Source organism: Tursiops truncatus, chromosome 2 (genome assembly GCF_011762595.2).
Source record: "Tursiops truncatus isolate mTurTru1 chromosome 2, mTurTru1.mat.Y, whole genome shotgun sequence".
Taxonomy (NCBI): domain Eukaryota; kingdom Metazoa; phylum Chordata; class Mammalia; order Artiodactyla; family Delphinidae; genus Tursiops; species Tursiops truncatus.
Window position 1 is genome coordinate 173,906,975 of NC_047035.1, and position 25,834 is coordinate 173,932,808.

A 25,834-nucleotide genomic window follows, 5' to 3' on the forward strand; every position below is an offset into this window, starting at 1 on the left:
CACCTAGGTCAGGGAGTTTCTGGTCCTTAATGACGACGCTTCTTCAGTGGGAATGCTGCAAAAAGGGACTCCGACTGGGGAGGTGGATAAAAGGGAATCGTTCAGCTAAAGAACTTCGGGAACAGCTCAAGTTGATTCCCCGGGGGGTCTTGCTTGCCAATCCTTCCGTGGGCGCAGACGTCCCAGCCTACGTAGGTGACCCACAGGCAGTGACGTGTACAAGGAGGTGCTGTGAGGCTTACTGCCCGTGAGTTGCCTTTCGAGGCCCCATTCTCCCACCGGTAAGATGGGAGCCGTGACACCCCCCCACCAAAGCATCTGTCGTGAATGGTCGATGCCACACAAATAGAGCGTGGGGCACACTTGGGCCACGGAGTAACTGGGGGCTGTTATTTATTATACCTTTGGGCAGACTTGCAAGAAGAGGTATGTGGTGCCGTAGAAGGGTAACTTAAAACAGCTCAGGTCGGCCTCACGTCCAGAATTCAAGGATAAAACCTCTGCGGAGAACCACAGACATTTGCATCTTTGCATAAAAAGTGTATTTTAATTTTTAAATAAACTGGGGTTGGGATCACATGGAGGTTTGGCGTCTACTTAGTCAATACAGGAGGTAAACTTCACTAGATGATCTCTGTTCTCAGTTCCACTGTGGGCCACGAATCCCTCCCCGGGGCTGCCCTCCGCGGCCTCTGCTGGCCCTGGTCACAGCGCCCGCCCCAGTGTCCTGAACCTCACAGTGGGCTTGTCTGTTTCCCACACTGGACCATAAGCCTTTTGAGGGCAGGGACTGTGTCTTTGCTCAGCACATAGCCCCAGAGGATCCAGCCCCTGACAAGGAACAGTGTACAATATTTGTTGAAAAAATAGATACGTGAGCAAAAAACACATAAAATTGTCCCTTTCCCTTTCTATGAGTAAATCCAGCTTCAGGAGCTCCCCACCTTAGAGCTAGGAAGGCACGGAGGCAGATTTGGTCTTAAATGCAGCACGTCCATTTCACTGCATGTCTTTTGCTTCTTGGCAAGTTGTCCCAGAGCCAGAAAAATGAGGGGTTTTTTTGGGTTTTTTTTTCTTTTTCTTTTGGCCCTAAATTATTTCTGAAAGTTACAGCATTTTAGATTTGTATTGTTTCATTAGCTGTCACTTTTATTCACGACCCCTTTCGTTTCTCTCTCTTTCTCTGGACCTCTTCCTGCTGGAGCTTGACCGTTCCTCTCATATGGAAAGTTGTCTGTCCATCAGCACGCCATAAATAATCCAACCTGCGTGCATTCCACTGTCTTCCCTGGCTCCATGCTCCTTCCCACCCCCCAGCTGCCCTGCTCCAGTTTTCTGTGGCCCCAGTGACATGATCGTTGGCAATAAATGCTCAGCTCCATTTATTTACTGGAATTCTCAGATCTGGACCAGTTTGCTCCATTCAAGCTGCTGACGTGTTTTGTTAGGTACACATTGTGTAGAATCTCCCCTTTGTGCTGAGCTCGGAGGAAAGGGCCCCGGTAAGGATGAACTGGGATTTAACAGGTATTTAGCTTCAACTTTATATGGACTTGCCTAACGTCAGGCAGTCAGCAGCTTATCTGGACTTGGGGTCCAATACATATCTGAACCATATTCACCTCTCCAGGGATGCTCCTTTTGGAGGTGAAATGTTTATTGTATCTCATATTTGGTCATGGTCATGGTTATCCCCATAATAAAACTATAACCGTGGTTTTGCAAGCATATTTTAAACTTGTGTTTAGGATGTTAGCTAAGTAGTACATCACATCTTCCGTGCTCAGAAGTGTGAGAATGTTTCAATGTGTTGTCTTAACCCTAGGAGAAAATCCAGGGTCTACTGAAGGAGACCAAATGTGACACTTGTTCTGATTTTGATGTGAAGCTAAACAGGTTTGGGATTTTTTTTTTTTTTCAGTGAAACTTGCTCACATGTTCAAAATTGCCCACCACGCCTCGGTCAGCTTAGCCATAAAGAATTCACCTGTAATAGGATGGCAGTACTTGCCTCTTTCAGTACATTCCACAAACAAAACTGCAAGTGGTTAGCATCACAATAGATCATGTTTTGATAAATCAGCCACTAAGTGCTACTCAAAAAAATGAAAGATTTTACCTTCTGTCATTAAGTAGGAATTTAATCTCCAGTCAGGTGTGGCAAAGAGACCGCCCACCAGGTGTTCTAAGGGCATTTGCAGAAACAGCCATGAACTTGATCTGATTATTGCCTGAGTTGTCATGCAGACCTTACCACAAAAATCTGGCCCCGGAGGAGATCCAGGGGCTCAAACATACGAGCTGCAGGACCCTCCCTAAGCTCTGGCTATTTCCGGAAGTCATTGCTAAGTGTGTGCTCTTATGAAACTAATACACTGCCTTTCCCCAGTCTCATCCAAATTAAAGCACAGTGAAATTTTTCCTAAGACATTCATTGAACCAAGCCTTTTTGACAATGGTCACAACTGAGGAAAGTTGAAATATCCAGGAAGACTTAAGTCCTTTGAATGGTGTTTATTCTTTCTTGAAGTGAAGGGTGGGTAGGGCCAGCACGAGGGCAGCAGTGCCACGTCAAGACACGGCATGAGGAACTTTCCGATGATGAAAGGAAAGGCCCAGTGGGGTGCCGTAGGGTAGTGGCGAGCCTGGGTCTAGGGTCCAGGCAGCAGAATGGGATTAATAGTTTGGTACCACCTCCATGGAACAAGCCAAATGTGACAATTTCTATCAAAATCTTTTTAAAATGCACAGACGTTTTGACCCAGGAACTCCACTTCCAGGAATCTGGCCTGTAGATATTACTGCACGAGTTCACAGACAGATGTGGACAAAGAAGGGCGCCTGCCATATCAGGAAACAAAGGATGTTGCAGCCGTCAAGCTGTCAGCCACTGCAGCCGCCCCAGACTGTGCACCCAGAGCGGATTCGGGATGGAGACACCCAGGATGCCGGCCCCAGATAGCTAAGGTGCATATCAAAGGCATCATTTCAGTGAGCCCAGACCCTTGCGTCTTCCCATACACAGAAAATTGCTAAATTCATTAATTTGAGATGTCTGGTTTTCTTTAATTAACAGTCATCATTCGATGTTCTGATGACCTGAGTTTTTTTTGCAAAAACTCCTATATATCCTGGCTTCTCCCTTCCGGTCCCTCCAAGCGATCTGAGAGCCTCTCTCCCGGGCCTAAGTGCTTAGTATGTCCACCAACTAAAACGTAATTCTCAACTTCAGGGTTGTGGGTTTTTTTCAGTCGACACATATGTGAGGATGTTCAATACAGCATTGTTTATAAGACTGAACACAAATTCAAGTATCCGTCAGAGCCGGTTTAAAGAAGCTTCAGTGCTCCAGGGGACGGAATACCGTGCTGCAGGAGAAGAGATGGGAGTTGCACCTCATGTGCTGAAATCTGTACTGTGTGCAGGAAGCAAGATGCAGAGCACGTACGGTGTGCTGTCATGTGAAAAAGGAGGAAGGAAGGGTGGGCGAGAAGGGGTCGATGTGTGCTTGTAATATGCATAGGAGTTTTCCCGGAAGGGGGCTTCAGGAAAGGGGTACCAGGAGATGGCAAAGCGGGACACTTACTTTTGCGTTATTGGAATGTTTGGCTGCATTTTATTTATTGTTTTTGGGTTGCAAAATGTCTTCACCGGATTAAGCAGTAGCTGGGCTGCCGTCGTTCGGGAAGGCCTCGGCAACGCTGTGAAGGAAGGAGAAGTCGTCTGACCCCTTGAGCTTGAGCCCCTGCTGCCTGACAGTTCCGCACCACAGCCCACAGGTACAAAAGTTTCATTTCGTAAAAATAATACAGTCTACATAATCATGCACTTTGCATCTTGAATGTTCTAATTTCTCCTTTTAATTCTGGCTCCCTCGCACTAAATTCATCTCATGACCCACCAATGAGGCCCCAATCTGAACTAGACTGCTACAGCCGTCAGACTTGTCACCCTCCCTGTCCCTCTGTGGCCTCCCTGGGCTGTCTGTCAACCCAGGCCCTCCAGTCCCTGCCGTCAGGGCCTGAAGGAGCACCGCCTCTCTCCCCAGATTTTCATTTTATAGGCCTTCTGAAGGGTGGCCTCAAGCCAAAGGGATGACTAATGCTGGCAAGTTCTGAAGCCCTGTGGCCCTAAGAAGGCCTTTTGGTGCCTCAGTGATGCCCTGGGGGGCTCCTGAGTGCCCTTTGGAAAAGAGTGAAGGTCCCTTAGGAACCCAGAGGCATCGCCACCTGGCCCAGGCTCACCCTGAAAAGCTCTTCCGAAGTTTCAGTTGACCAGAGTTACTGACTCTGGGTTTGGGCTGGGTTTGAAAGCGTCTCTCATTTCTCATCCTAATTCAAATAAAATGGTGCAGCAGAAATCTGGTCCTCTGAAGAAGATGCAGATTCTGACGGCATTGGAACCTACTGGAACCAACAGCCTTCCTCTCCCCTCTGCCCTCTCCTCCTCTCCTCGCCTGTGCTAAGAAGCCCACATCGGGCCAGGTTTTCTGAGGATGTGGGTGTGACCCCCTCCTCCTCGTCCTCCTGGCCTCACTGTCCTGTCAAATGTTCTGCCGTTTTGCCAGGCCTGCGGTATAACTGGGTCACTAGGGTAGAACGTGGCCGAAGAAAGGGCCACTTAGACTCCAGAACGATCTGTATCCTTCCCCCATCTCCAGGGAGGGAGGCTGAAACTAGACCAAGTCTCTCACGGATGCGAACAAACTCCCACCCCTCCCATGTCCAATACCCGGTGCTGCCGTGAACACAAAGTCTGTCTGTCACGCAGCTGTCGCTTGGCCCAGAGCACTCAAAGTTAACACCTAGTTAATCACATTCTCCTGTGTGTATTCCTCGGAGGGCCCTCTCTCGCAATTTTCATGTGTTGGCTTAAATAAAATCTGTCTGGTTCCCCTTTTCATAGCAGCTTAAATCTGTCCCAAGTTGCCCAAAAAAGTGTTTATGGAACTACTCACGGGTCCTCCAGGGAGATTTCCCAATCAACACACAGGCGTGAGTGCCCAGCTCATGTGGAGACCCACACCCTAGCCCACTTGGGGCCCCCCGGCTGGAAAGCCAGCCCAGCACAGAGCACCACTGGTCTGAGAAGATCCTCCGCACTTCCGGTCACATGGGGTTACCCAGGAGATGCTGTTGCCCAGCTGTACTTTTCCGTTTGCACATAGACGGGAGCATAGGACTCTTTCATTGACAGTAAGAGGCAGTAGGAGAGAAGGAAATTGGCTGTGATCGGATGTTTTCATTTTGCTTTGATTTTCATCAGTGCCCTGAAAACACTATTTCAAACATCTTCATCATCTCATACGGAAAATAATAACCTCAGTGGTATTTGTTAACTCTGAGGGCCCTTATTATTGAAGAGGGCAATCTTATGCCAGTTTCACAAAGGACTCGTGCTTTTCTGGGGCCAGTGGGATTCACTGGGGATTTCAGTCCACTCACAACTGGGAAAATTTCCCCATCATAAAATTCATTGCCAAAATGGACCCCAATTGGCCTCCTGGTTGACAATCCCAGAAGGGAAAGTTCTGGGCTCCAAAATGAAGCGATTTGCTCAAGAGTTGAGACAGTAGCAGGAAATCATGCTGTCTTGACCCAAGGTTTGCTCTCTGCTGAGGATAACGGAGAGTTTGGGGCTGCAGGGCCATCAGTGTCACAAGTAATCCATTCAGAAATAGCGAAAGGCCTTCTACTATTAACAAGGAAGTTAAAACAGTTTCAGCCGGACTTAAGCATACTTGGGCATTAATAGTCTTTTAACTTAGTGGGAAAAAACCACTGCGACTTAGTTGGTGGTGAAGCTGATGGAGGGGGAAGATGAAAGAGCTACTTCTCCTGAAGTGGGCGTGTTTGACCAAATTTCAGGAAAACAGCCTAATGGCTCTCTTTCTACGCCTTGTGGCTGAAGGTGTGATTTGCGTGGACCACATCAGTCTCAGGTAGAGTGAATCGGCTCGCAGCGCTGTGAGGTTGGCATTAAACCTTTCACACCTGGGCCTTCCCCAGCGGTCCAGTGGTTAAGACGCCGCGCTTCCAGTGCAGGGGTCGCGGGTTCAATCCCCGGTCGGGGGGCTTGGATCCCGCCTGCAGTATGGCACGGCCAAAAAAATAAAAACTAAACTTTTCACAGCGGGCAGCCCTACGGTCCAAATTGCCGCCAGTCTAGCTGAGAGCGGCCCGTTTCCTAAGTGCAGCCTGGCACGGGTGCCCGTACAGCCGGCAGCAAGCTTATCCCAATATTTTGTCACATTCAACAACATCCTCGAGAAAATGGCCTAAATGGACATTCTTCTAGAAGACCAGAAAAATAAGATCAACAACCACTGAAAAGTCCGTGGAATCTGAAGCATGTAGCAAATCGCCCCCCGGACCCCATGGGCTGTATTATTTCCCCCTTTTAAACCAATATTTATCATATAACCGCGGTTTTACAGCCAAGCCATCCTGAACATGTCCCGTCCAGGGAACACGGGTAGAAATGACCCCCCCCCCCCCCCCCCCCGCCCCGCTCTGAGACCCGGGCCTTGGAGCTGAGCCCCTCCCGCCCCCAGCCCGGCTCTCTCCCCTGCAGGGCGGGGCTGCCTCCCCCGCCCCGCCCCCAGGCTCTGCTCTGCTGGCCCCGCCTCTCCATCCGTGCGCCCGTGGTCCATGTGGCCACTCACGTGGTCACTCGCGGTGGGCCCGTTCCCGCGGAGGTCGCGGGAGGCTTCCTCTGCTTCCTCCTCAGACGGGGACACGCTTTTTTACGGGGCCCCGAACTGGGAGGCAGCCCTCCATTTCTCCCAGTGAGCACTTATTCTTTGTTTAGTCTCCCTTTCTGCCCACCCTTGAGTCAAGCCTGGGGGAAGGCGCTGGGAGCCAACCCAGAAGCCCCCCAGCGGGCTCTGCTCCCGCCTTCATGACTTCTGGGTGGGCCCTCTGCACCCGCAGCTGCGGCCTGGGGGGTCGCCAACAGCGGAGTCCGCCCCCTGGCAGGCTCGCCCTCACCCCGCCTCCCAAGCCCACCCCCAGTGCGGGGCGGGGGGGTGGGGGGGGGGGTGGGGAGGAACCGGACACCCCGAGGGCCTGGCAGCAGCTGCTCCCGTCCCGTTCCAAAGCCCGCTTCTACCGCCTTGGCTTGGGATTCACGCAGATGGGCGTGGAGTGGAGTCCCGTCTTCCTGGGTGAGTTTGTTGACTGAAAAAAAAAAAGCACAGCCTGAAAGTTGCCAGTTCAGGAGTCTTACTGAGGACTCTAGCCTGGGGATCAGCCTCTGAGATCGCTCTGAGGGACTGTTCCAAAGAGGATAAGGGAGGATATATAGGAGGTTTTGCTGGAAAAAAAAAAAAAAAATGTAGTCCAACATCAAAAGATGACTGTTAATCACAAGGACAGACATCTGAGGTTAGTGATTTGAGTGCTTTTCTGTGTATGGGAAGAGGCAAGAGTCTGGGCTCATTGAAATGATTCCTTTCGTAGCATCTTCCTAGGGCCAGCATCTGACCTTCACCCTCCTGAGTGCCCCCACCAGGGAGCAGCTGCAGTAGCTGATAGCTTGGGGGTGGGCAGCATTCACTGTTTACCGGAAAGGCAGACAACATTCTTTGTCCGGAAGTTCTTACCTCCCCAAGGAAGGCTAAAATCCTCAACTGTCAAACCTACCTTTCTAGCCCAAGAAGCACAGTTCGCTGGGTTTTGTGAACGAATGCTATCAAGTGATATACACAAAGTGCAAGCGACAAGGTACCACAGGCACAGAACATATGCACAACGCAGGTTTTCAGGACGTTGAATGAAGAGAGAGGGGGCTGAAGAATGAGACTTCAAAGGAAGCATTCAACCCGCACCTTCCCAGAGTGAAGTGGGGACGGGTGGTTTCCAGAATACATGCCCAGATGGGCATTTGAGTGGTGTCCTCTCACTGGATCACCTGCTCTGGTCCTAGGGGCATTGGAGGGCCACTTCTGGTAAATGAAAAGCAGGCATGTGGAGACTCTGATGAATGTCTTCATTGGAATCGTACTGCTGTGGAGGTCGAGGAAACCCGCGGAAGGTTCTGGTTTCCTAAGTAAGCTGTGCTTCTCAAGTTCAAGGTGCTGTTTCTTTCATGAAACTTGATTAGCAACTAATTAAACGGAGGAAGGACTGTCCACAGCACAGGTGACCAACAGGGTTCCCGCTGCAGACAGGTCGAAGCAATTGAATGTGTGAAGCACGCTGTTTGTGTGTTTCCGGGGCTGTGAAAGTGATGGCCTGGCTAAGCAACAAAGAACACAACCCTTGAACACCACGGCCAAGGCCCACCCTTCCATAAAACATGTGCTCTCTTCTCCGAAGCAGGGAGCATCACCAACTCAAAAAGCAAGCCCAGGACCGGTTTCTTCTGAGGTGGGGAGCAGAGTACGGCCCACCGACAATGGCCGATTGTGATTTATTAGTGGAGGGAAATTCGGAATTGAACTTCACCGTTGGGATTTACTTGCATTTGAAAGCAATGCAGTTAGCGATCCATCTTTCAACACTGAAAGTACTTTGTCCACTTTTCTATCCTTCTGATGAATTAAGGGCTTATGAAAGGTGAGGGGTGGAAAACATTAGCAGCTGAAGCTCTTAGTGGATCTCCTTGCCAGTTCAGGCTGGATGGAAAAACACAGGGGCCAATTTTACATTGTTTCCCCACCAATTCCCATCAGCCGTGAACTATGATGCTTTCCTACGTCTGCAGTGAGTGGATAATAAGAGTTCCCGGTCCGGTCCTCCAGTTCTCCAAGCTGTTTTGAACGAGGTCTGCTAATTGAATTCAGTTGTTTGCAGTTTTAAATGTTCCGTATTTTCCACAGAGCAAGAATGTATTAAACTCATTTCATCTGTCATCCAAGAAGAATTGGAGCCTGCATTTTTATTACCAACTGATTCGTGTTCACCTTCATCCTCGAATTTTTTCTGAAATGTTTACGATGTAATTAAAAACAATCAAGTCAAATTATCTATTTGAATTGGTCCCTTTGGGGGAAGATGAAGGAGCAGGAAAGGTGCCTGCGATGACATCATTTTGCATCGTTGCCTTCTCACGCAGAAATACATCATGTAATCTGGCCACCGAGAGCATTCTGTAACGTCACTGCTGATTTAGCAATTACAGAATATTGTAATTAAACGTTCAGATGCTCTCGTACATTTTCCCATTAACAAATGATCCTGGGACTTGATTCATTTCAGCGTTTAGAAAGGTCCTGGATTTGGTAATGTTGCTTCCTGCCACGCACACCTCCAGGGAAAACTATGATCTGAATCCTGAAGTCGGACCCAATTAAACTCTTGCATCTTCCCCACTGCGGCCGTAAGACGAACCACTTTTTCAATCATGGCTCAGACAGGCTTGTCAGGTTTCTAAGGCTCCGCATGCCTACTGCCAGCCTCGAAAAAGCATTCCCTGGGAACGGTCTCATAATAGGGAAGAAAAATGATAAATCCACAAAGGCAGGAGCCACAATGCACGATGCTGGGCACAGCGCTGACTAAACATCGGGGCAGCTGGACCTGGTTAGGAGCCCGGCTGCTGGCACAAGAGTTTGCTGCTTTGCTGGGCATAAAGAGGTAGGTAGCTGAGACATCATAGAGCAGAAAATGAAACTTCTGTATTGAAACGTCAGAAGAGGAGAAAGGCTTACAACCCAATTTGCCTTGGGGCTGACTAATTACAGGGGCAAATCCTTAGATAAGATGTCACATAGGAAATTAGCAAAGCAGGAGCCATCGATCATGTCTCCTTAATTTTAAAGTTAGTTTTAACGATTCCCCAGACAATGGACAGAAATCACGTTCATGACTTGAGTTTCTCCTCCAGAGAGTTGAATGTTGGGTAACGTTGCTCCATCTGACTTTTCCCCTGGCTTTGGTATTAAATAAACAAACACCACCACAACGAAAACCTCCGGCTAATTAAGATCAAGCAAATGAGTTGTCAAAAGAAAACTACCTTCTCTTCCTGGGAGGATGGTTGCCAGTCTGTTTTGCTTTGGAGGATTTAGACAGCTCTGCCCTGCTGGGCATTAAATACAAACCTCAGATTTGCCGCAAAGAATGTTGTCTTTAAGAAGGAGGTTGGGGAATTCGCTGGCGGTCCAGTGGTTAGGACTCTGCGCTTTCACTGCCGAGGGTGCGGGTTCAATCCCTGGTCAGGGAATTAAGATCCCACCAGCTGCAGGCGGCCGGAAAAAAAAAAAAAAAAAAAAAAATGTTTTTTGCATTTTTCCTCTCTGACCTAAAGCAGGAGGTCTCTGGCGTGTCATATAGATGCCAACCTCTTTTATCACTCTTAATTTATAAAGCCATGGGACATTAGGTTCACGGGGTCAGAGGCGAGGACCAGGGCACCAGGCCATCGTGATGAGGCCTGCGGGACCCTGAGCCCCTCACCAGTGCTGACACCCAGCGCCTGCACCCGTGGAGTTGCTTCATCAGTATCAGCTCTGCTTAGCCTGCCCCTTCTCTTTTCTCCCGCTGCCCATGCATTAGCACATCTTTAAGACGGGTCCAAATCCTTCTATGCATTTCCCCGAAGTTCAGCAAAGAGTGGTAGTTTTTTAAATGTGATCTGAGCACTAATTAGCTAATGCTTTCTCATTCATGCTGGTTCATTATTAGCCAAGCAGAGCACGGCAGCCCATCCTTCGTGTTCAGAGCGATGTTACATTTGATGTCACAATCCTTCTCAAGGCGCTCGCCTCCCAGGTAGCCTCCAGCACCAGCACCCTGGGGTCAGAAGGGAGGTGGCCGCAGGTGTTCCGCGCTGAGCAGAGCCAGCCTGGACGGGTCTGGAGCTGGACAGGCCGTGCTGTCCTCCCCCATGTCTGAGCTATGGTGTAGGAACATTCCAGAATGTCCACCAGCCGTGCACTGGGGTCTGAAGAGAGACTGCAGTAGCACCCAACAGCCCGGGGCAGGACACAGACCCTTACCCATCCACCAGGAGGGCACGGCTGGGGCATGCGGGAAAGGGAGTCGGGAGAGGCCCCGAGGGCCAGCCGGGCTGCCCGAGGCATGTGCGGAAGCTTCGCTTCTGCAGATTTTGTTCCCAGACTGGATGTTTGCAGCACCTCCAAACGGGAAGCGGCTCAGGCCACCCCACAGCCTGGAGAGCTAGGTGGACCCAACACCTGAGGCTCTCGTTAAGCCCGCCCCAGTCAGCTCCTGACCTGCCAGCCACGGGTGCCATGGGGCAGAGGCTCTTCGGGCGCCATGGGCGGGGGAGAGTTAGATGGAAGGGGTCAGAGGGTGTGGAAGAGGAAGAAAGGGGGTGGAGAAGCTGAGGGTCTCCAGCGGAAAGGGTTAGGAAGGCCTGAAGGAAAAGGCTGGTTTGGAAGGAGGCCAGCACAGAAGGACCCTTCAAAGCCCGAGGGGCTGGTCCAGGCCAGGTCGCAGGACCCAGTCTCCTGCAGCTCCTCGGCCTGCAGGGATAGCCAAGGCGAGCTCTGCCGGACTCAACGCTGTTTTCTGGAATGAGGGGTGCTTGAGCTAAGCCCGGTCTCCATCTTAGTGCTTCGGGGAAAATCCCATTAGAACTTCTGAAGCGAAAAAAAAAAAAAAAAAGAACTTCTGAAGCGCAGTGGGATTTGTGGCTGGAGAGGGCTGGGTCCATGGGGGTTGATCTGTTTGGTGCACCTGCACCTCCCCCCTCCCCAGCCAGCCGCCAGCCAGCCCCTGCTGAAAAGCCCTGAGCTGGGCTGAAACGCGCCTTGCTGGAGACGGCGGCGGAGGTAAAACAGGATTTAAAGCGGTGCATTTTACCGGGCAACCTTATCTGGCTTAACTGCTCTGCGTTTTCAGCTGTGTGTGGATGTGAAGGGTAATTACCATCGCATGTTACCTGAGATTACAAGGTTGTGTTCCAACTAATGACACCACGAGAACCAAGCGGTTGTTAATATTTAATCAGTCTGTGGGCTTAACAATTGGGTCAATGAGGTATGTAATTACGTAATTATAAAAGACATTTCAGATAGGAAGGGCTGGTACTGGTATTAATACCAAAGGTGAGAGCTGGTAGAAATACCCCACCGGGTCGTTTCAGATATATCACCAAAGAAGGACCTTCGAGGGGAGGGTATCCCTTAGAAAACGATGAGCACAGATTGAAGATCGTTTCCAGCACGTGGACTTCTTCTCTTCTTTCAGGCCCCCATATGGAACATCAGGCCAGATGTTTTACTGACGTCACAGATAACTATCACTGCAGTATTTAAATGGACCCCAAGAGAAAAGCTCCAGAATTTTCTGAATTGCATTCTAAAGGTGAGCGATGTTTAGTGGCTATAGGTGCTGGTGGATTTTTGCTTCTTTGTTTATTTTTTATTTTTGGTTGGCATTCAGGAGAGACTGACCAAAAATCGGGCAGTGAAGCCCCGTGCCACCTTCCTGGGGCTGCAGCTCCCCACCCTGGGTGGCACCTGTCTGCTAAGGGAGCAGCCCACATTGTCTCTGCTGGGAGATGCTGCTGGCATCCCTGTGCTCTACCTGGGGTTCCAGTTTCTCTCTGGTGCTCGTGGCTCCTCAGTGGAAAATGCCATTTCTAACCGGGGGGCTGGGGGGCGGGGGGATGGGGGGATGGGGGCAGGCAGCCAATCAGCTGAGTGTCCCTGCTCCATGGCCTGTGCCTGCAAAACATGGCTGAGAGCCCGTTAAAGGCACCCGGCAGATGGGAGCGCCCGGACTGGAGCTGCCATCGGCCAGGACAATGGCCGTCGGAGTGTGTGTGTGTGTGTAATTTATTGTGGGAAAATCCGTATCCCTCGAGAGCCATTTGTCAACGCTGCCAACAAGCCCTCTCCCCTCGCTCCACTCCTGCATCGTTTTAGGGATCACCTGGACGCACCTGTGCCGGGGCGCAGAGGTGCGTTGCAGCTCAGGACACCCATCCCATCCCCCCACCTGGCAGCCCAGCCTCCGCCCCCTCCTCCAGGTCTTGGGGCCCCCAGCCTGTGCCTTCCCTTCTTCCTGGGCTGCGGGAAGGATGGTTCCAGAAGCCGCTTTTGCACCCTGCCTGTGTAGCAGCGTCTGTCGGCACGTTCCAGCGCTGGCTGGGAGCAGGACCCTCCTGGCGCCCCGGTCTCCACGGAGGGTGACACTGCAGTTCCGGGAGATGCGTGATGATGCGGAGGTCGGAGGCCGCCCTCTGTGGAGGCCTTCCCCAGCCTCTCTAGAGAGAGGGCCCATCTCCCCTTGCCCTTGTGAAGCTGAATGGCCCGTCGGAAAACCGCGGGCCCAGGCGCCAGACAGACGTGGGTTTGGATGCTGGCCTACGCCGCACTGTCAGCGTGAACCAGGGGGTGACTCTCCGTCCCACGCCTTCACGTCCCCCTCCGAAGAATGGGCCGATTCCGCTTCAGTCAGAGGCTTGTGGGCAGTAAGGGGAAGCCCAGCCCTGGGGCAAATACTCTGGAGACTTGGGTTTTCTTCCCCTCAGGCTGCCTTGGGTTACTTATCGGTGCCACTGGCGGCGGTGAGTCCCTCAAAGCAAAGGAGGGGTGACTACTTATCACACCTCTTCCAAACGGCCAGTTCGGGCATCACTTAAGGGACTGGCATCCTTTGCCCGTGGCCAGAAACCACGGTGTCCCTCTGCAGCGAGCTTCCCGAAGCTCAGCGTTTGCACCAGACAGGATGCCAGCGAGGAAGCGGGGAAGGTGGGGGGCAGGGTTGGCTAACCCAGCCAGAAAGTTCATGCAGCTGCCGCCAGATGCCCAAGTGATGATGTCACCAAGGCGCCATCGCTGGTCCCCTCCGGCTTGCTGGCTTTATTCTCCAAACAGACCTGCACGTGGGGCTGGCACGGGCCGGGCCTTAGAGCTCACGGCTGCACAGAGCAGCCTCTCCGCTCGGCCAGCAGTGTCCAGGGGAGGACCTGGGGCCTGGCCGCGGGCCTGGGCTGTGTGCTGTCCCTACTCAAGCCCCGGTCACCTGCCCGCTCTGGGTCTGGGACAGGGCGCCGTGAGTAGAGAGCCGCCCGCTCTGTGGAGAGAGGGCTCGCCAAGGAAGGCGTGCTGGACACAGATGTCCACCCCAGTAACCGCATTGCCCAGGCTCCCTCTTGTGTCCATGCCTCTTGCAGACGAGCGGGTTGCTTCATCCTATTGCCCAACCAGAGAGAAAGCGGGAGACGCCAGTGGGAAGGCCCTGGGTGGGGTTCGGAGGGCGGGGGGAAGAGGCCCTGATTCCATGAATCTCTTTTTATGAGCGTGGCCACAGCTGTGGCGTCTCTGATTCTCCGGGGGCCCCCGGGGTGGGACTGACAGCCTCTGCCTGGAGACAAGGCCGGGCTGCGGGGACCGGGGAGCGGGGGTGAGCCTGAGACGCCTCTGCTCCCCGGGCCCGGCTCCAGCCTGAACGGGGCCCGTCAGTCTGGTCCTTTATCTCCGATTGAAATATTTATCGGGCTGTTTCAAAGGCCACCGCGGCTCCGGCGATCTTTCCCAGCACCCTTCCGTGGGGCCGGAATCTGTCATCATGGAGCCTCGTGCTGGGCGGGGCCGCAGTGGGGCTGGGTGCTGCCTCTGAAGGGCAGCCAGGCCACTGGCCCACCCAGAGGAATGAGGTCTCAAGTTCAAGGGCAACGTGCACCCTCCCTCTGCCCCTCCATCCTCACCCTCCCTCGTGTTCTGCCCTGCAGCTGGCAGCTGAATCATCCCGTGGAGGGGGCCAAACCGGGAGGGAAGGGAAGCGGGGCGCAGGGGCTCTCGGGAACTGGGTGCGTGCTGCAGGACAGCAGAGGAGGGCTTCCTGGGGGAGGTGATGTGGACTGGGAGCCTGGAGAAGGGAAGGCGTGCAGGGAGGACGTGATGCTGACCGTGGGTGCCGGCAGGTGTGGGGGGCACTGGCGGGGGGCACTGGGGCTGGCGGGCTGGACTGCGCGCCCTCGTCTCTGTGGCAGTGGGCACCCCGGGGGTTTCCAGACGCAGAGTCTCTGGGCTTTTCATCTTCTGGAGCCTCGGCTGTGTTGAGGATGGACCGTCAAGGGCGGGGAGAGCCCCTGGGAGGCCGCGAACTCGGGGGCCTGGACGGAGGGAGGGAAGTAGGGCCACTCCCTTCTTCCATCAAGGCCAACGTGCCCGGGCGCGCACCTGTGCTGGGGGCTGAGCCCGGACGAGACAGGTGGGCTTCCCACCCTCAGAGGCACCCCACCCCGCCCCGGAGCCACCCACCCCAACTTCCTGCGGAAACGAGTGAACTAACTGTGTGAAGTGTCCGCGCGCAGCCCTTTGCGGCTCCAGACTGGCCGGCCCAGGCTGGAGGGCGGATGGTGGGTCTAGGGGGCCGCAGGCAGGCGGGGTGCGGGGAGGGACGGGGGCGGCCTGGGGGCCACTTCCCAGGGTCCCGCTTCGGGGAGCTGAATGGGTGGGGATGCCAGCCACGCGGGGATGGTGCCAGGGGCTGAGGGCTGCGGACAGGCCGGCGAGATGGACTCCCACAGGACGAGGCTGAGGTGCCCGAGGACTGCCCGCGTGGCGACGTCCTCCTCCCTGCGCCTTCTCTTTCCTCCCTGTGCCCCGCCTCCGCGCTGTCAGTGCCCCCCGGAAGGGCTCGGGGAGCGTGGCGGGCGTCTGCGCTCCAGCTTGGGGGCCGCGCGCACAAGGATGCTGGGGCTGACGCGGCTGGACCAGCCCCGGCCCAGGGAAGCCACGCTTGAACCCCTGAGAGGTGAACAGGGCGGGTGGCTGGCGAGGGCCATCCTGGAGGCAGAGCAGGGAGAGCCCAGGCGGCACGCGCGCCCCCAGCCCAGCTCGGTTCCGAGCCTCCGAGCCACCAGGGCGGCACAGCAGGTGCCAGACACCGGCTCAGTTGCATCGAACACGTGCTCAGCCAAAGAGGTAAATCGTTCCAAGGATGCTGCCTCGTACTTCTCAGAAGGTAGGGCGCTGGAGCAATCGCAGTGCTGCCTCGTTTTGCCTGGGCTCTGTAGCTCATTTACTTCTTCCTTCGGATAATATTCCATTGAAACGTGCACCGTGGCAACCCCTGCACCGTTTATGCTCCTTTGGACTCTTTTCAGGTGGCAACTTGCCCCATAACAGGGCGGGGACGAAGGGAAGAGCTTAGACAGGGAACGGACTGGAATAGCCCACGTCAGCTGGGAGCTCACTGCAGGGGAGCCTCCGGCCATGGACGGAGCCTGAAGGACGGAGCCGGCTCCAGCCTTCCGGGGGGACTTGATTCCACAGCCCGAGGCCTCTCCCAAGCTGGTCCCCACCTGCCCCGCCCCCTTCCTCGCCTCTCTGCCTCCCCCTTCCCCCTTTCCCATGTCACTGTGCCCATCGTCTTCCCTCCTTCCGTCTTCTTTACAGACGTTTGGACCAAAGCTGATGGTGGCAGCACCTCCTACTCCCCCGTTGACTGCAGCCTGTGTCCTTACCTCCACGTGACGACGCCCTTGGCCTAGATTCCCTCTAGATTTCTCCCAACCCGTAGCTGCAGCTCCCGCCTCTTCACCAGACCCAGTACCACCCCTAGCTCTCAAAAGAAGTTCTACAGGTAAACTTTCCCAAGAATTCTAGAAACAGTAAATCCCTAGTCCCCCAAAGAATCGAGGAAACTTTCTTCAGGTCTTTGGTGGGAAATTTTCACTGCCGTAGTCAAATCATTCACTGGCTTCTCATCTCTCTCCTCATGCTAGAAAGTTAGTGCCAAGAAAGCAGTGCGTTTGTTCTGCTTCACTTCTGTGTCCCTGGGGCCTGGCAGGCGCCTGGCATGAGGCAGAGCCTAACACCATCTGCTGAGGGACAGAGGAACCTCATCTTGACTTGGGTCAGGTTCAACAGCCTCATGCATTTGAGACCACGCCACCCGTCTGAGATGTGGCCCTCCACACAAAAGGCAGCGGTACGATGCTGCCTCTGAACTTGGGTGAACGTGAGAGAATCAGAGGGAAGCCGTCCCCTTAACTTCCCATAACAAACAAAGAGACTTTGCTCGTTAACTCGGGCCATCCATTATCGGTGTCGCCGTCCCGCTCTCCTAGGCAGATAAAATGCACTTGGCAGACAGGGACGGGCGTCTGCAGAACATCTGCAGACCTTCCAGCAGGAGTTAATAAGCCACGCTAATCAGGTTAGTTCTGGGCCTTTTGCTTTAAAAGCATCCTCCTGCTTTCAGCGTAGAAGACCCCGCACAGGAGGCACGCCCATCTGGGAATCCCTCTCGAAATTCTCCAGGAGTTGGTTAACGATAAACACAGCTACAGCGAGCGACGGTTCAAGGGATGGTTTCTCCGTCGCATGTGTTATTGGGTTGAACGTTTCTGCTCTGGCTTCTTGGAGTTTGTTCCTAAAAAGTATCCCCAAATATGTTGATGGAGGCAAGACTCTGAATAAAAAGAGGTCAATCCAAAGCGGCATTTAATCAGAATCGGTCGCTTTCTAGGCTGGGGGTTGAGGGCATAGCCAGGGAAGGGGGAGAGGGCAACACTGTACTAGATTGGCAGGAACGAGCCATTCCTAAGCCCAGCTCGTTTCAGTAAAAACAGGCATGAGGTGAAAGCAAGTTTGGAAACTGAATTCTCCCAACATGACTCAAGGGTTGTCTTTCGGATGCCAATTTGCAATTTGGTTTTTAATAGGTGGATGAAAGTCTAATCTCCACATGAAGAATAGGACATCCGACGTATCATGTGAGCATGAAGTGGGAAGGGGCTCTTCCCCAAAACCTAGAGAAATGTTCGAATGCGTATTCTGGAGAGGGAGATAATGTCCAGTGGGTCTGTTGTATAATGCAGCTGCGTACGGGGCAGGGGCAGGGGGAGGAAATAGGATTTAAAAATACAACCGTGTACGTCAGAGACGGGTTATAAAAGCATAGGTGTCTCTTCCGGGAGCCTCTGAAGTTGGAGAGTGTGAGTTACATACACTCATTAAGACTTGTTACGTTAAATTCAGAGTAAAATTAGAAGCCACGTTAATGATCCCGCCATCCAACAACTGGGCAGCAGATGCTGGAGCTTCTGGTTAAGAGATTACATGGTTCGAGACGGCGATTTGCTGTATGTGTCCCTGGCCAAGAGGAGGTGTAACAAACATATTATCAGACACAGAAAATATGCAGCCCTGGAAAAGGGACGCACGAATCGGACTGCCGTGATGCTTTCAAAGCTGCACATTTTCCCACTAAACCGCTGTTTCGGAGAATTAGTGGCTTTTTTTTTTTTTTTTTCCTTAGAACGAAGAGTTAATCTTATCCAGGTTCAGAGCCAGAGACCTGTCATATGAAATCCCAGCGAAGACCGACATTCTTTCCAGGTTCGTTACTCGCCGTGGAGCTGAGTTTTCCAACGATGCCCAAGCTGAGTAGCTGTCTGGAGAAACGGAGCCACTTGTGGCCACTCTGGGGGGCTCGGGGGGACGGCTCTCCCGGTGTGCGGGTTCCTTTTGGGGGGGAAGTGCCGCTTGGGAAGCATGAATAAGGAAACCCGAAAGACTGGGAGGGACTGGGGCGTCCCGGTTTACAGACACCAGGAGGTCACAGGTTTGGTCCCCTGCAGAGGTGCCCAGCGCACTGATGGAAAGTGTCCCAGGCTTCAAGCTTCAAGCCTGCGAGTTTTAACTCCTACCCCTTCCAACCATCAGAAGAGGAAGAGCTGCAAGAGAGCTGTGAACAGAGGAGTGTCCACGGGAGCGGGGAGGCTGCAGCCAGGCTCCCCATCCGGGGATGCGTGCAGGGAGACGGGCGCAGGCCGCCCTTTCCATCCTGTTCTCCTACACGAGCCGAGGGGCTGGCGGGGCAGGTGTGACACGATTCTGCTGGTTCCGTGCATCCAAGCCCTCTTCCCTTTTCCACGTTGCCTGCAGCACTTTAGTTCCTCTTTCGGGGACCGGGCAGGGCTCCATTGTTTTTCTGGATTCCAGGGTGTACCCCACAAATTACCCGGGGTGGCTGGGAATGAAGCCAGTCTGCAATGTTCTCGTATGCAGCAGTCACAGCTGCCTGACCTCGAAGGGAGCAGTGGACCCAAGAAACCAACCATGAGGCAAAACCTGGGGGTCCACGCCCTCCAGTCACGCACCCTCGGGCCGGAAACTTGCAAACGAGGAAGTGCACCGGGGCCGGCTGGCGAATGCCTTGCTCGCCTAGCTCGCATCTGACCGGTGCCCACCGTGTGCCAGCTTCCGAGCCAGCCGCCGGGCAGAGACATGGACCCCTGCCCCTGGGGGCTCACATTCCAGTGGGGATACAGACCTGACGCTGGGGTCCCCCTGCTCTGAGCTCTGGGGGTGTCAGGGTGCTGCCCACCTGCCTGCCTGAACTTCCTGTCCCAGCCTGTCACCTGCCAGCCCGCAGTGGGCAAACCTCCAGCTGCCGTGTCACCTGACTGCTTCTCGGGGTGCTTCCTGGTCTCCAGGCTTCCCTAGGGTCCCGGCCAGGAGAGGAGATGGTCCCCGTGTCACGGCTCAGGTGCCCTGTTGGCGGTCCTCCCCGACCCTTGATGGCTGAGAGCCGCAAAGCTGGGACTAAATAGAGAGGTGCGCCTCCTGGGGACCTGGGAAATACCGGGGCGGAGACCTGCAGGTCTTCAGTCTGCAAATTGTGCATCTTAACCACGAGGGTCCCTGTGTTTGAAGAGCGCGTTTCTCCATAAAGCGCAGGACAGGCAGGGCTTTCAGGTGACCGAACTGCATCAGCACCTCCTCGGCAGCAGGCAGGAGGTGCCCAGACGGAGCGTGACAGGAACGGGTCAGAACCCCTGCTCCTTTTGCCAAGGAAGCGGACAGATGATGAAGGCAAAGAAGTCAACTGTGGTGTATTCGAAGGGAAACGGTTACGGAGAAAGAGGAATCAGGCGAGAGGGAGAGGATGACGCGTCACGGCCGTTACGAGTAGAGTGACCCATGAAGGTGGCACTTAGAGCACGAATTTGGAGGTGAGGAAGCAGCTACTCGGGTATCTGGGAAGCGCACCCCCAGTGGAGGGACAAAGGCCCTGAGGTCGGAGCCCCCCGCCCTGGGCTGGAGGGAAGAGGGGCAGAGCGTAGGACACGAGGCCAGGGGTGCAGCAGGCCAGTCAGGGGTCTGAGCTCTGAGTGTGTGGGGCCTCAGAGGGCCACAGCGGACGCACAGGGTGAGGCCTCGCCCCGCGGAGTGGGAAGCAAGGGCGGGCGCCACAGCAGCAATGCAGGAAAGGAGGCTCCTGGCCTAGGTGCCAGTTCGTGGTGGACTGGATGTGACGCGTGGAAGAAAGAAAGAAAGAAACCAGGGACCGCGTCCAGGGCATTGGACTGGGCGCCTGGGTGCCCGGGCGGATGGGGTTGGCATCACCCAAGGAGGGGGCAGGCCTGGTGTGGGGCGATCGGGGTGAAGTGTGAGACACACATAAAGTCCACGTGAGGATGTCAGGCGGGCAGGAGTTTAGTGCAGACAGAAGGCTGGAATCCCCAGCACAGAGGCGTTCTTCAAGCCCCCAGATGGCAGCGCTCATGGGGAAGTGGGTGAGGCTAAAAGAGGCCTGAGCCCGAGCCCTGCGGGCAGACAGGTTAGACCCACTTTACCCACCAAGGTCTAGAGACGTCTCTGTCCAAGGCTGCGGAAGGGGGTCCACTTGGCCGGCCCCCAGCTCCTAGGGCCCTGGGAGACAGGCCCCCAGCCCACTTCCTCTTGTCTACTGCGCTTCTCCCAGGCCAGGAGCAGCTGTGATGGCCGGTCGCCAAGTGTCACACGGGATCAGGGTGGGCAGGATGCTGCACGCGGACGCGCAAAACCCCCAAGGCTGCCAACCAGACAGCAGTGCGCAGTGTGGCCACAGGCCCAGGAACAAAGGCAGGTCGGCCACTGCACGACATCTGCAGTTCTGCACAGAACGCGCCCTGTTACGCCCTGGGGCTCGGAAGCAGCCGGTCAAATGGGCTTCCCAGCAAACCCCCAAACCCGATCTCTTTCCTGGGCCAGACCCCAAGACGAAGGTTCCAGAAGGTTCCAGAAGGTCCCTCAGTCCCTTCCCCCCTCCAACCTCTCCCCACTAGGTGGCTGGGAGTTAGGGCTACATTCCCAGGTAGCATTTCCTCAGACATGAAGCCACGTTTCTCAAACCCAGGCACCTGGAGATCCCTCTAGATTCTTCGATTCCCACATTGTTCTAGAGGAAACTCTGGTCACCTCAATCCACTCTGAGAATTACCGACTGTGGAAATCCACATGTCTGGTGTTTGTTTTCGTGTTTTTGAGCCTGAGATTAGAAAGGCTTTAGGTGCTGAACCTCTTCCCCGGGGTGGGGGGGGGGGGCGGTGAGTGGCCAAGAGTTCGAAAGCCCAGCTCTGGATTTCCGTAGCCTCTCGGTAAGGCCTTACTCCCCTCATCCGTGAAACGGGGATAATAACCGTCCCTGGTTCTCGGGGTTCAATGAGTTAGTAAGTGTCAAGTTCTTAGAATAGCGCCTGATATAAGGAGCCCTCACGCAGTCCCAGGGACTCTTATTACCCCCGCAGGGGTGTGACAAATGGACAGGGCCCTCTGCCTAGGCCAGGTTGGAGCCGTAGTCGGAAAACAGAAAGTTTCGCATTATTTAAGCCTGGCCGCGGCGCACGCCGAGGCCTGCGTCACTTCGAACTGCAGTGTGAAGGGGTCAAACGGGGACTTCCTTAGATCGACTGAAGTTTCTCTCTGTTACACTTTAAACACAGTCTCGCCAGGTGTCCTGGGAGCAGGACGAATTAAGATAGTCTCTGCCAGTGAATGAAATCCAGGGTTTGGAATCCAAAGAGACAGAAGCCCGAGCAGCGTCAGGCAGCTGGATGGGCAGAAAACTGTCCCCTTTTGGTGTTTTCTTTTCATCCACAGACTTTCGTACGTGTCCTCGGGCATCTGTCACTCCCAGGGACCATCAGGCTTGGCTGGAGCGATGCAGTCCTTGACGCTGGGTTCTGAAGACTCAGGGAACATGCGTTCATTGCTGTTGTTTGGAAAACCAGGTGAGCTTCTGTGCGGCTCAGCCCCCCTGGGTGCCGGCTGGAGGGGACGCGGGGCAGCTGGAGTGTATGCTCAGCCTGTGATCCCGCAGCCTGGCCTGCCCAGCCCCAGGGACCAGCTCCCTCGCAGTCGGGGGACATTCTTTCCTGGGGGCATCCCTGAGTTTTCCTGGGCATCTACAACTGCAGTCACCCGCTTACAAGTCTCATTTCTGCTCCCACCTTGTAAACTTTCGCAGCCAAGCATTTGCCAGAGCCCTGGGGCCACCACCTGCGTTAGCCTCCAGCCAAGCAAGGACCTGCAGGGAGGCATAGACTTGAGGTTCTAGTTTACATTTTTTCGAATGAATGTTAAAACAAAAACATAACTACTGAAATTAAAAATGCTTGTCTGTGCAACACCAAGGTCACCCAGCTTGCCTTGGACGGACCGTCATCACACTTTGGGATGAAGAAAGTAAACATGACAGAACTGTGATCAGAGCCAGATAAATTTCATCTTTGTTACAAAATAAATTGACGAGGACTTTAAAGAATTACCTCCTCACGGCATTCCTTTAAAACGTAATTTCTGGGGCAGTGGTTAAGAATCCACCTGCCAATGAAGGGGACACGGGTTCGAGCCCTGGTCCGGGAAGATCCCACATGCTGCAGAGCAACTAAGCCCGTGCGCCACAACTACTGAGCCTGTGCTCTAGAGCCCGCAAGCCACAGCTACTGAGCCCACGTGCCGCAACTCCTGAAGCCCGCGCGCCTAGAGCCTGTGCTCTGCCACAAGAGAAGTCACTGCAATGAGAAGCCCGTGCACCACAACAAAGAGTGGCCCCCACTCGCCACAACTAGAGAAAGCCCGTGTGCAGCAACGAAGACCCGATGCCGCCAAAAATCAATCAATCAATAAAACCTTAATTTCTGTGTCCTTAGAGGAGGTAATCATGTCATTGTTCATAGAATAGTGGTTTCTGATTGTGTGTTGCATCTTTATGCCTAAACACACGTTTTCACATTAAAAAAAAAAAAAAACACTGGTTTTCAAAAAAGATGCAAGAGGCTTTCACTGCCAGACCTGCGAGGGTCCTTAAACGGTCAGAGAACCCTGTCTGAGACATGAGTACGCTGAGGCTCTAGAGCAGCTGAAGGAAAGTCCTCGCAAGCTAAGGTGAGGCGCTGGTTCCCCCTGTGCCCCCCTCCTTCCCGGAAGACGCCCCTTGCTCCCTTGCCCTCTGCCGGATCCCAGCCCCGTACACCAGAGGCCTTGCTCCCACTCTCCCTGCCCTCCTGGGAGCCTCTGTACGTCCTCTGGCTTGGGCACCTCCTCCTGGCTGCTCCCCTGACCCGCCACGTCCAGTGTATCCCACGTTTACAGGCGGCTCCCTGCAGGCCACCCTAGAGACACAAAGGGGAATGGAAGCCAGTCCCAGGCTCGCACCAGCGGCACTTGGCCTCTGGGGCGACCCTCTGGCCTCAGCCCCAGCCATCACACTCTGAGGGCTGCCGAGGGTCTCTGGCAGGACCTTCCTGGGATTGTGATTCCGGAGGTGGGAGGCCTTGGTGTCTGGCGGAGGGAACAGGCCACATGGGAAGATGTCTGCTCGGTTTCGGGGGTTTTGTGAGATGCACCACAGCTGGGGCTCTGTTAGCTGGTCCCAGAGATTGGAGTCCGTGGAACGTCAGTGTTCCTCGAGAAGATCTATGAGAAGCAGGCCCTGTGATCAAGGCAATTTGGGCAACACTGCAGACTCTAATCTCCCTTTGGAGCACGATACCGTGCTGGCTTACGAAGGACTCCCAGGAATCCTAGAATGGAGAAACTTGCTCAGCCCAGCGCGTCCCCATCTTATCTGATCACAGAATCCTTTCCTGGCAGACGACATCTGGAGAGGACGGAGAACACTGGATTCTCCTACGGTCCAGCTCAAAACCCCGATATCTCGTTTCCTCTGATCCGGTGGCGAGCTCTCAAAATTCGGGACAGATTGATTTTTCAGGGACGGTCACAATTTCTGATAATTGCTGCTTAGAAGCCTTCCCTCCCCCTCTCTCCCATAAGAAACTTAACCACAGGGGGAAAAAAATGAAGTTCTGGCCTCGAATGGAAGTAAACAGCTGGAGCTGATGAATTCCAGAAGCAAGTATCCCTCTAAGCATCTATGTGAGAGAGAGATGCATGCCACGGAGGCTATGTAAATATAATTACTTCTAAGTAGAATACCTTCAACATTTCCCATTTTCCATGAGGTAGCAGGGAGGTCACGGTGAGGCCAGTCGTCCAAATATGGCTGCCGATCCCTCTGAGTCAGCAAAGTGTATTAAAAAAAAGATCTTTGGGAGAGAAATTTCTATTTTCATATTCTAGTTAAGTCTCTCCAAATGTATGGGATATTATATTTAGAGCTGCGGTTTTCAAACTTGTTTTCAAAGCATGAAAAAAACCCCTTTCGAGGAGAATCATACTCAAAACCCCTTCCCACAAGCCCCAGGCCAGCTTCTGAGGCAGCCTCAGGAGACCCCAGGAATCCGGTCTGGACCTCAGTGCTCTGGGGCCTTGGTGCTCAGAGGCGGGCCTCAGACCAGAAACTTCTCGTCACCCGGGCGCCTGTTGGAAATGCAGCCTCTGGGCTCCACCCAGACCTGCCTTTACACTCCGCCTCCAGGGAATGTGGGTGCACGTTAACGCGGAAGAGGCAGGTACGGGGATTTCTTCCTCGATTGGATCGTTCTAAATACCAGAATGAGGCTTCTTGAAGGTTAGTCTGGAAACGTTCGACGCCCAGCCCGGCGACCGCTCTGAGCAGGTGATCCAAGCGAGTGCTGTCTTCTCTCTGCAGAATCTACTGTGTAGCCCTCCTCTCACAGAAATGGCAAGAGAAGAAGTGAAGGTGGCCTGGAAGGAGGCAGGAGAAGAGAGAGCAAAATGGTTAAAAGGAGAGGGTGTGAACCAGAGTGCCGGGGCTTGAACCGAACACTCCCACCAGCTCGCCGCCTCCCACCCCCGGGTGGAATCGGGAAGGTTGATTAAGGTCCTGTCCTATTATCCCCATCATCACAGGGGGGTGGGGGGTGATGGCCATGGTGAACATGATGATGGCACCTATCAAACGACTGATAAGCAGGAAGCACCTGGAATCGCCTGGGCGGCCGGTCAGGGCCGTCACTCCCGAGTCAGTAGGCTCTAGACGCGTGCCCCGGGCGGTGCTTGTAAGCACCTGGGCTGGGAGCCCTTCCGGGCCCAGGGTTCAGCTGGGGCCTCCCGGGCAGCCCCTCTGCAGGGTGGTGCTGGCAGCCGGGAGCCTTTCTGCATCGTGCTCAGAGCCTCTGCAGCCTCTCTGGTTTCTTGGCACCGTGAACCACTTGGTCTCAGTCCAGGGATTTGCTCTTATAGAAAAGAGAGGAAAAAAATAGAAAAGTTGTGGAAAACTGACACAAGGAATTAGGTCACCCTAGAAATGCTAAGACATCAGCAAAGCCCTCGATTAGGAGGATTTCATTTGGGGACCTCTGATGGCCGCCAGGCCCTGGCTGTGTAGGCAGAGAATTCCAGATGGGACAGGCAGGCGGGTGAAGGTCAAGACGATCCACCTCCTGACCTCCGCCTTTCTGCTGCCGAGGGCAAGCCGTGGGGCTGCCCCACCGGTGAGGGTCTTGGACCTGGGGTCTGGGAGTTTGGGATCCTGATGTGGTGACCGAAGCAGGCTGCCCCTCCTCGTGGGATTCAGCATCGAGCTCCCCTACCAGCAGAACGCTAAGCCACCCTCCCCTCCTTCGGGGGCCTCATCATTGGACTTTCGCTTCCTTGGTTTTGATGCCAGCGTCGTGTTCGCAGAGACGGAGCAATTGTCACCATTTGCCCTGCAAAACACCTCGAATGATGAAAGCTAGTCTTCCACTCTGCTGTAAGCCTTTAAGCCAC

At 54.2% G+C, this 25,834-nt stretch overlaps 1 protein-coding gene across 5 annotated transcripts in view; it reads left to right on the forward strand.

The window, feature by feature from the left end:
- The window catches only part of ZNF438 (zinc finger protein 438), a 291,111-nt gene that overhangs the window by 172,556 nt on the left and 92,721 nt on the right, over positions 1–25,834 (forward strand). For all 5 annotated transcript variants that reach the window (XR_012330457.1, XR_012330456.1, XR_012330458.1 and 2 more), the window contains exons 6-10: positions 2,752–2,967; positions 3,664–3,779; positions 12,159–12,275; positions 18,189–19,887; positions 21,797–21,927. The gene's annotated coding sequence lies outside the window, so the exon portion shown is untranslated. The remainder of the gene's footprint in view (positions 1–2,751; positions 2,968–3,663; positions 3,780–12,158; positions 12,276–18,188; positions 19,888–21,796; positions 21,928–25,834) is intronic.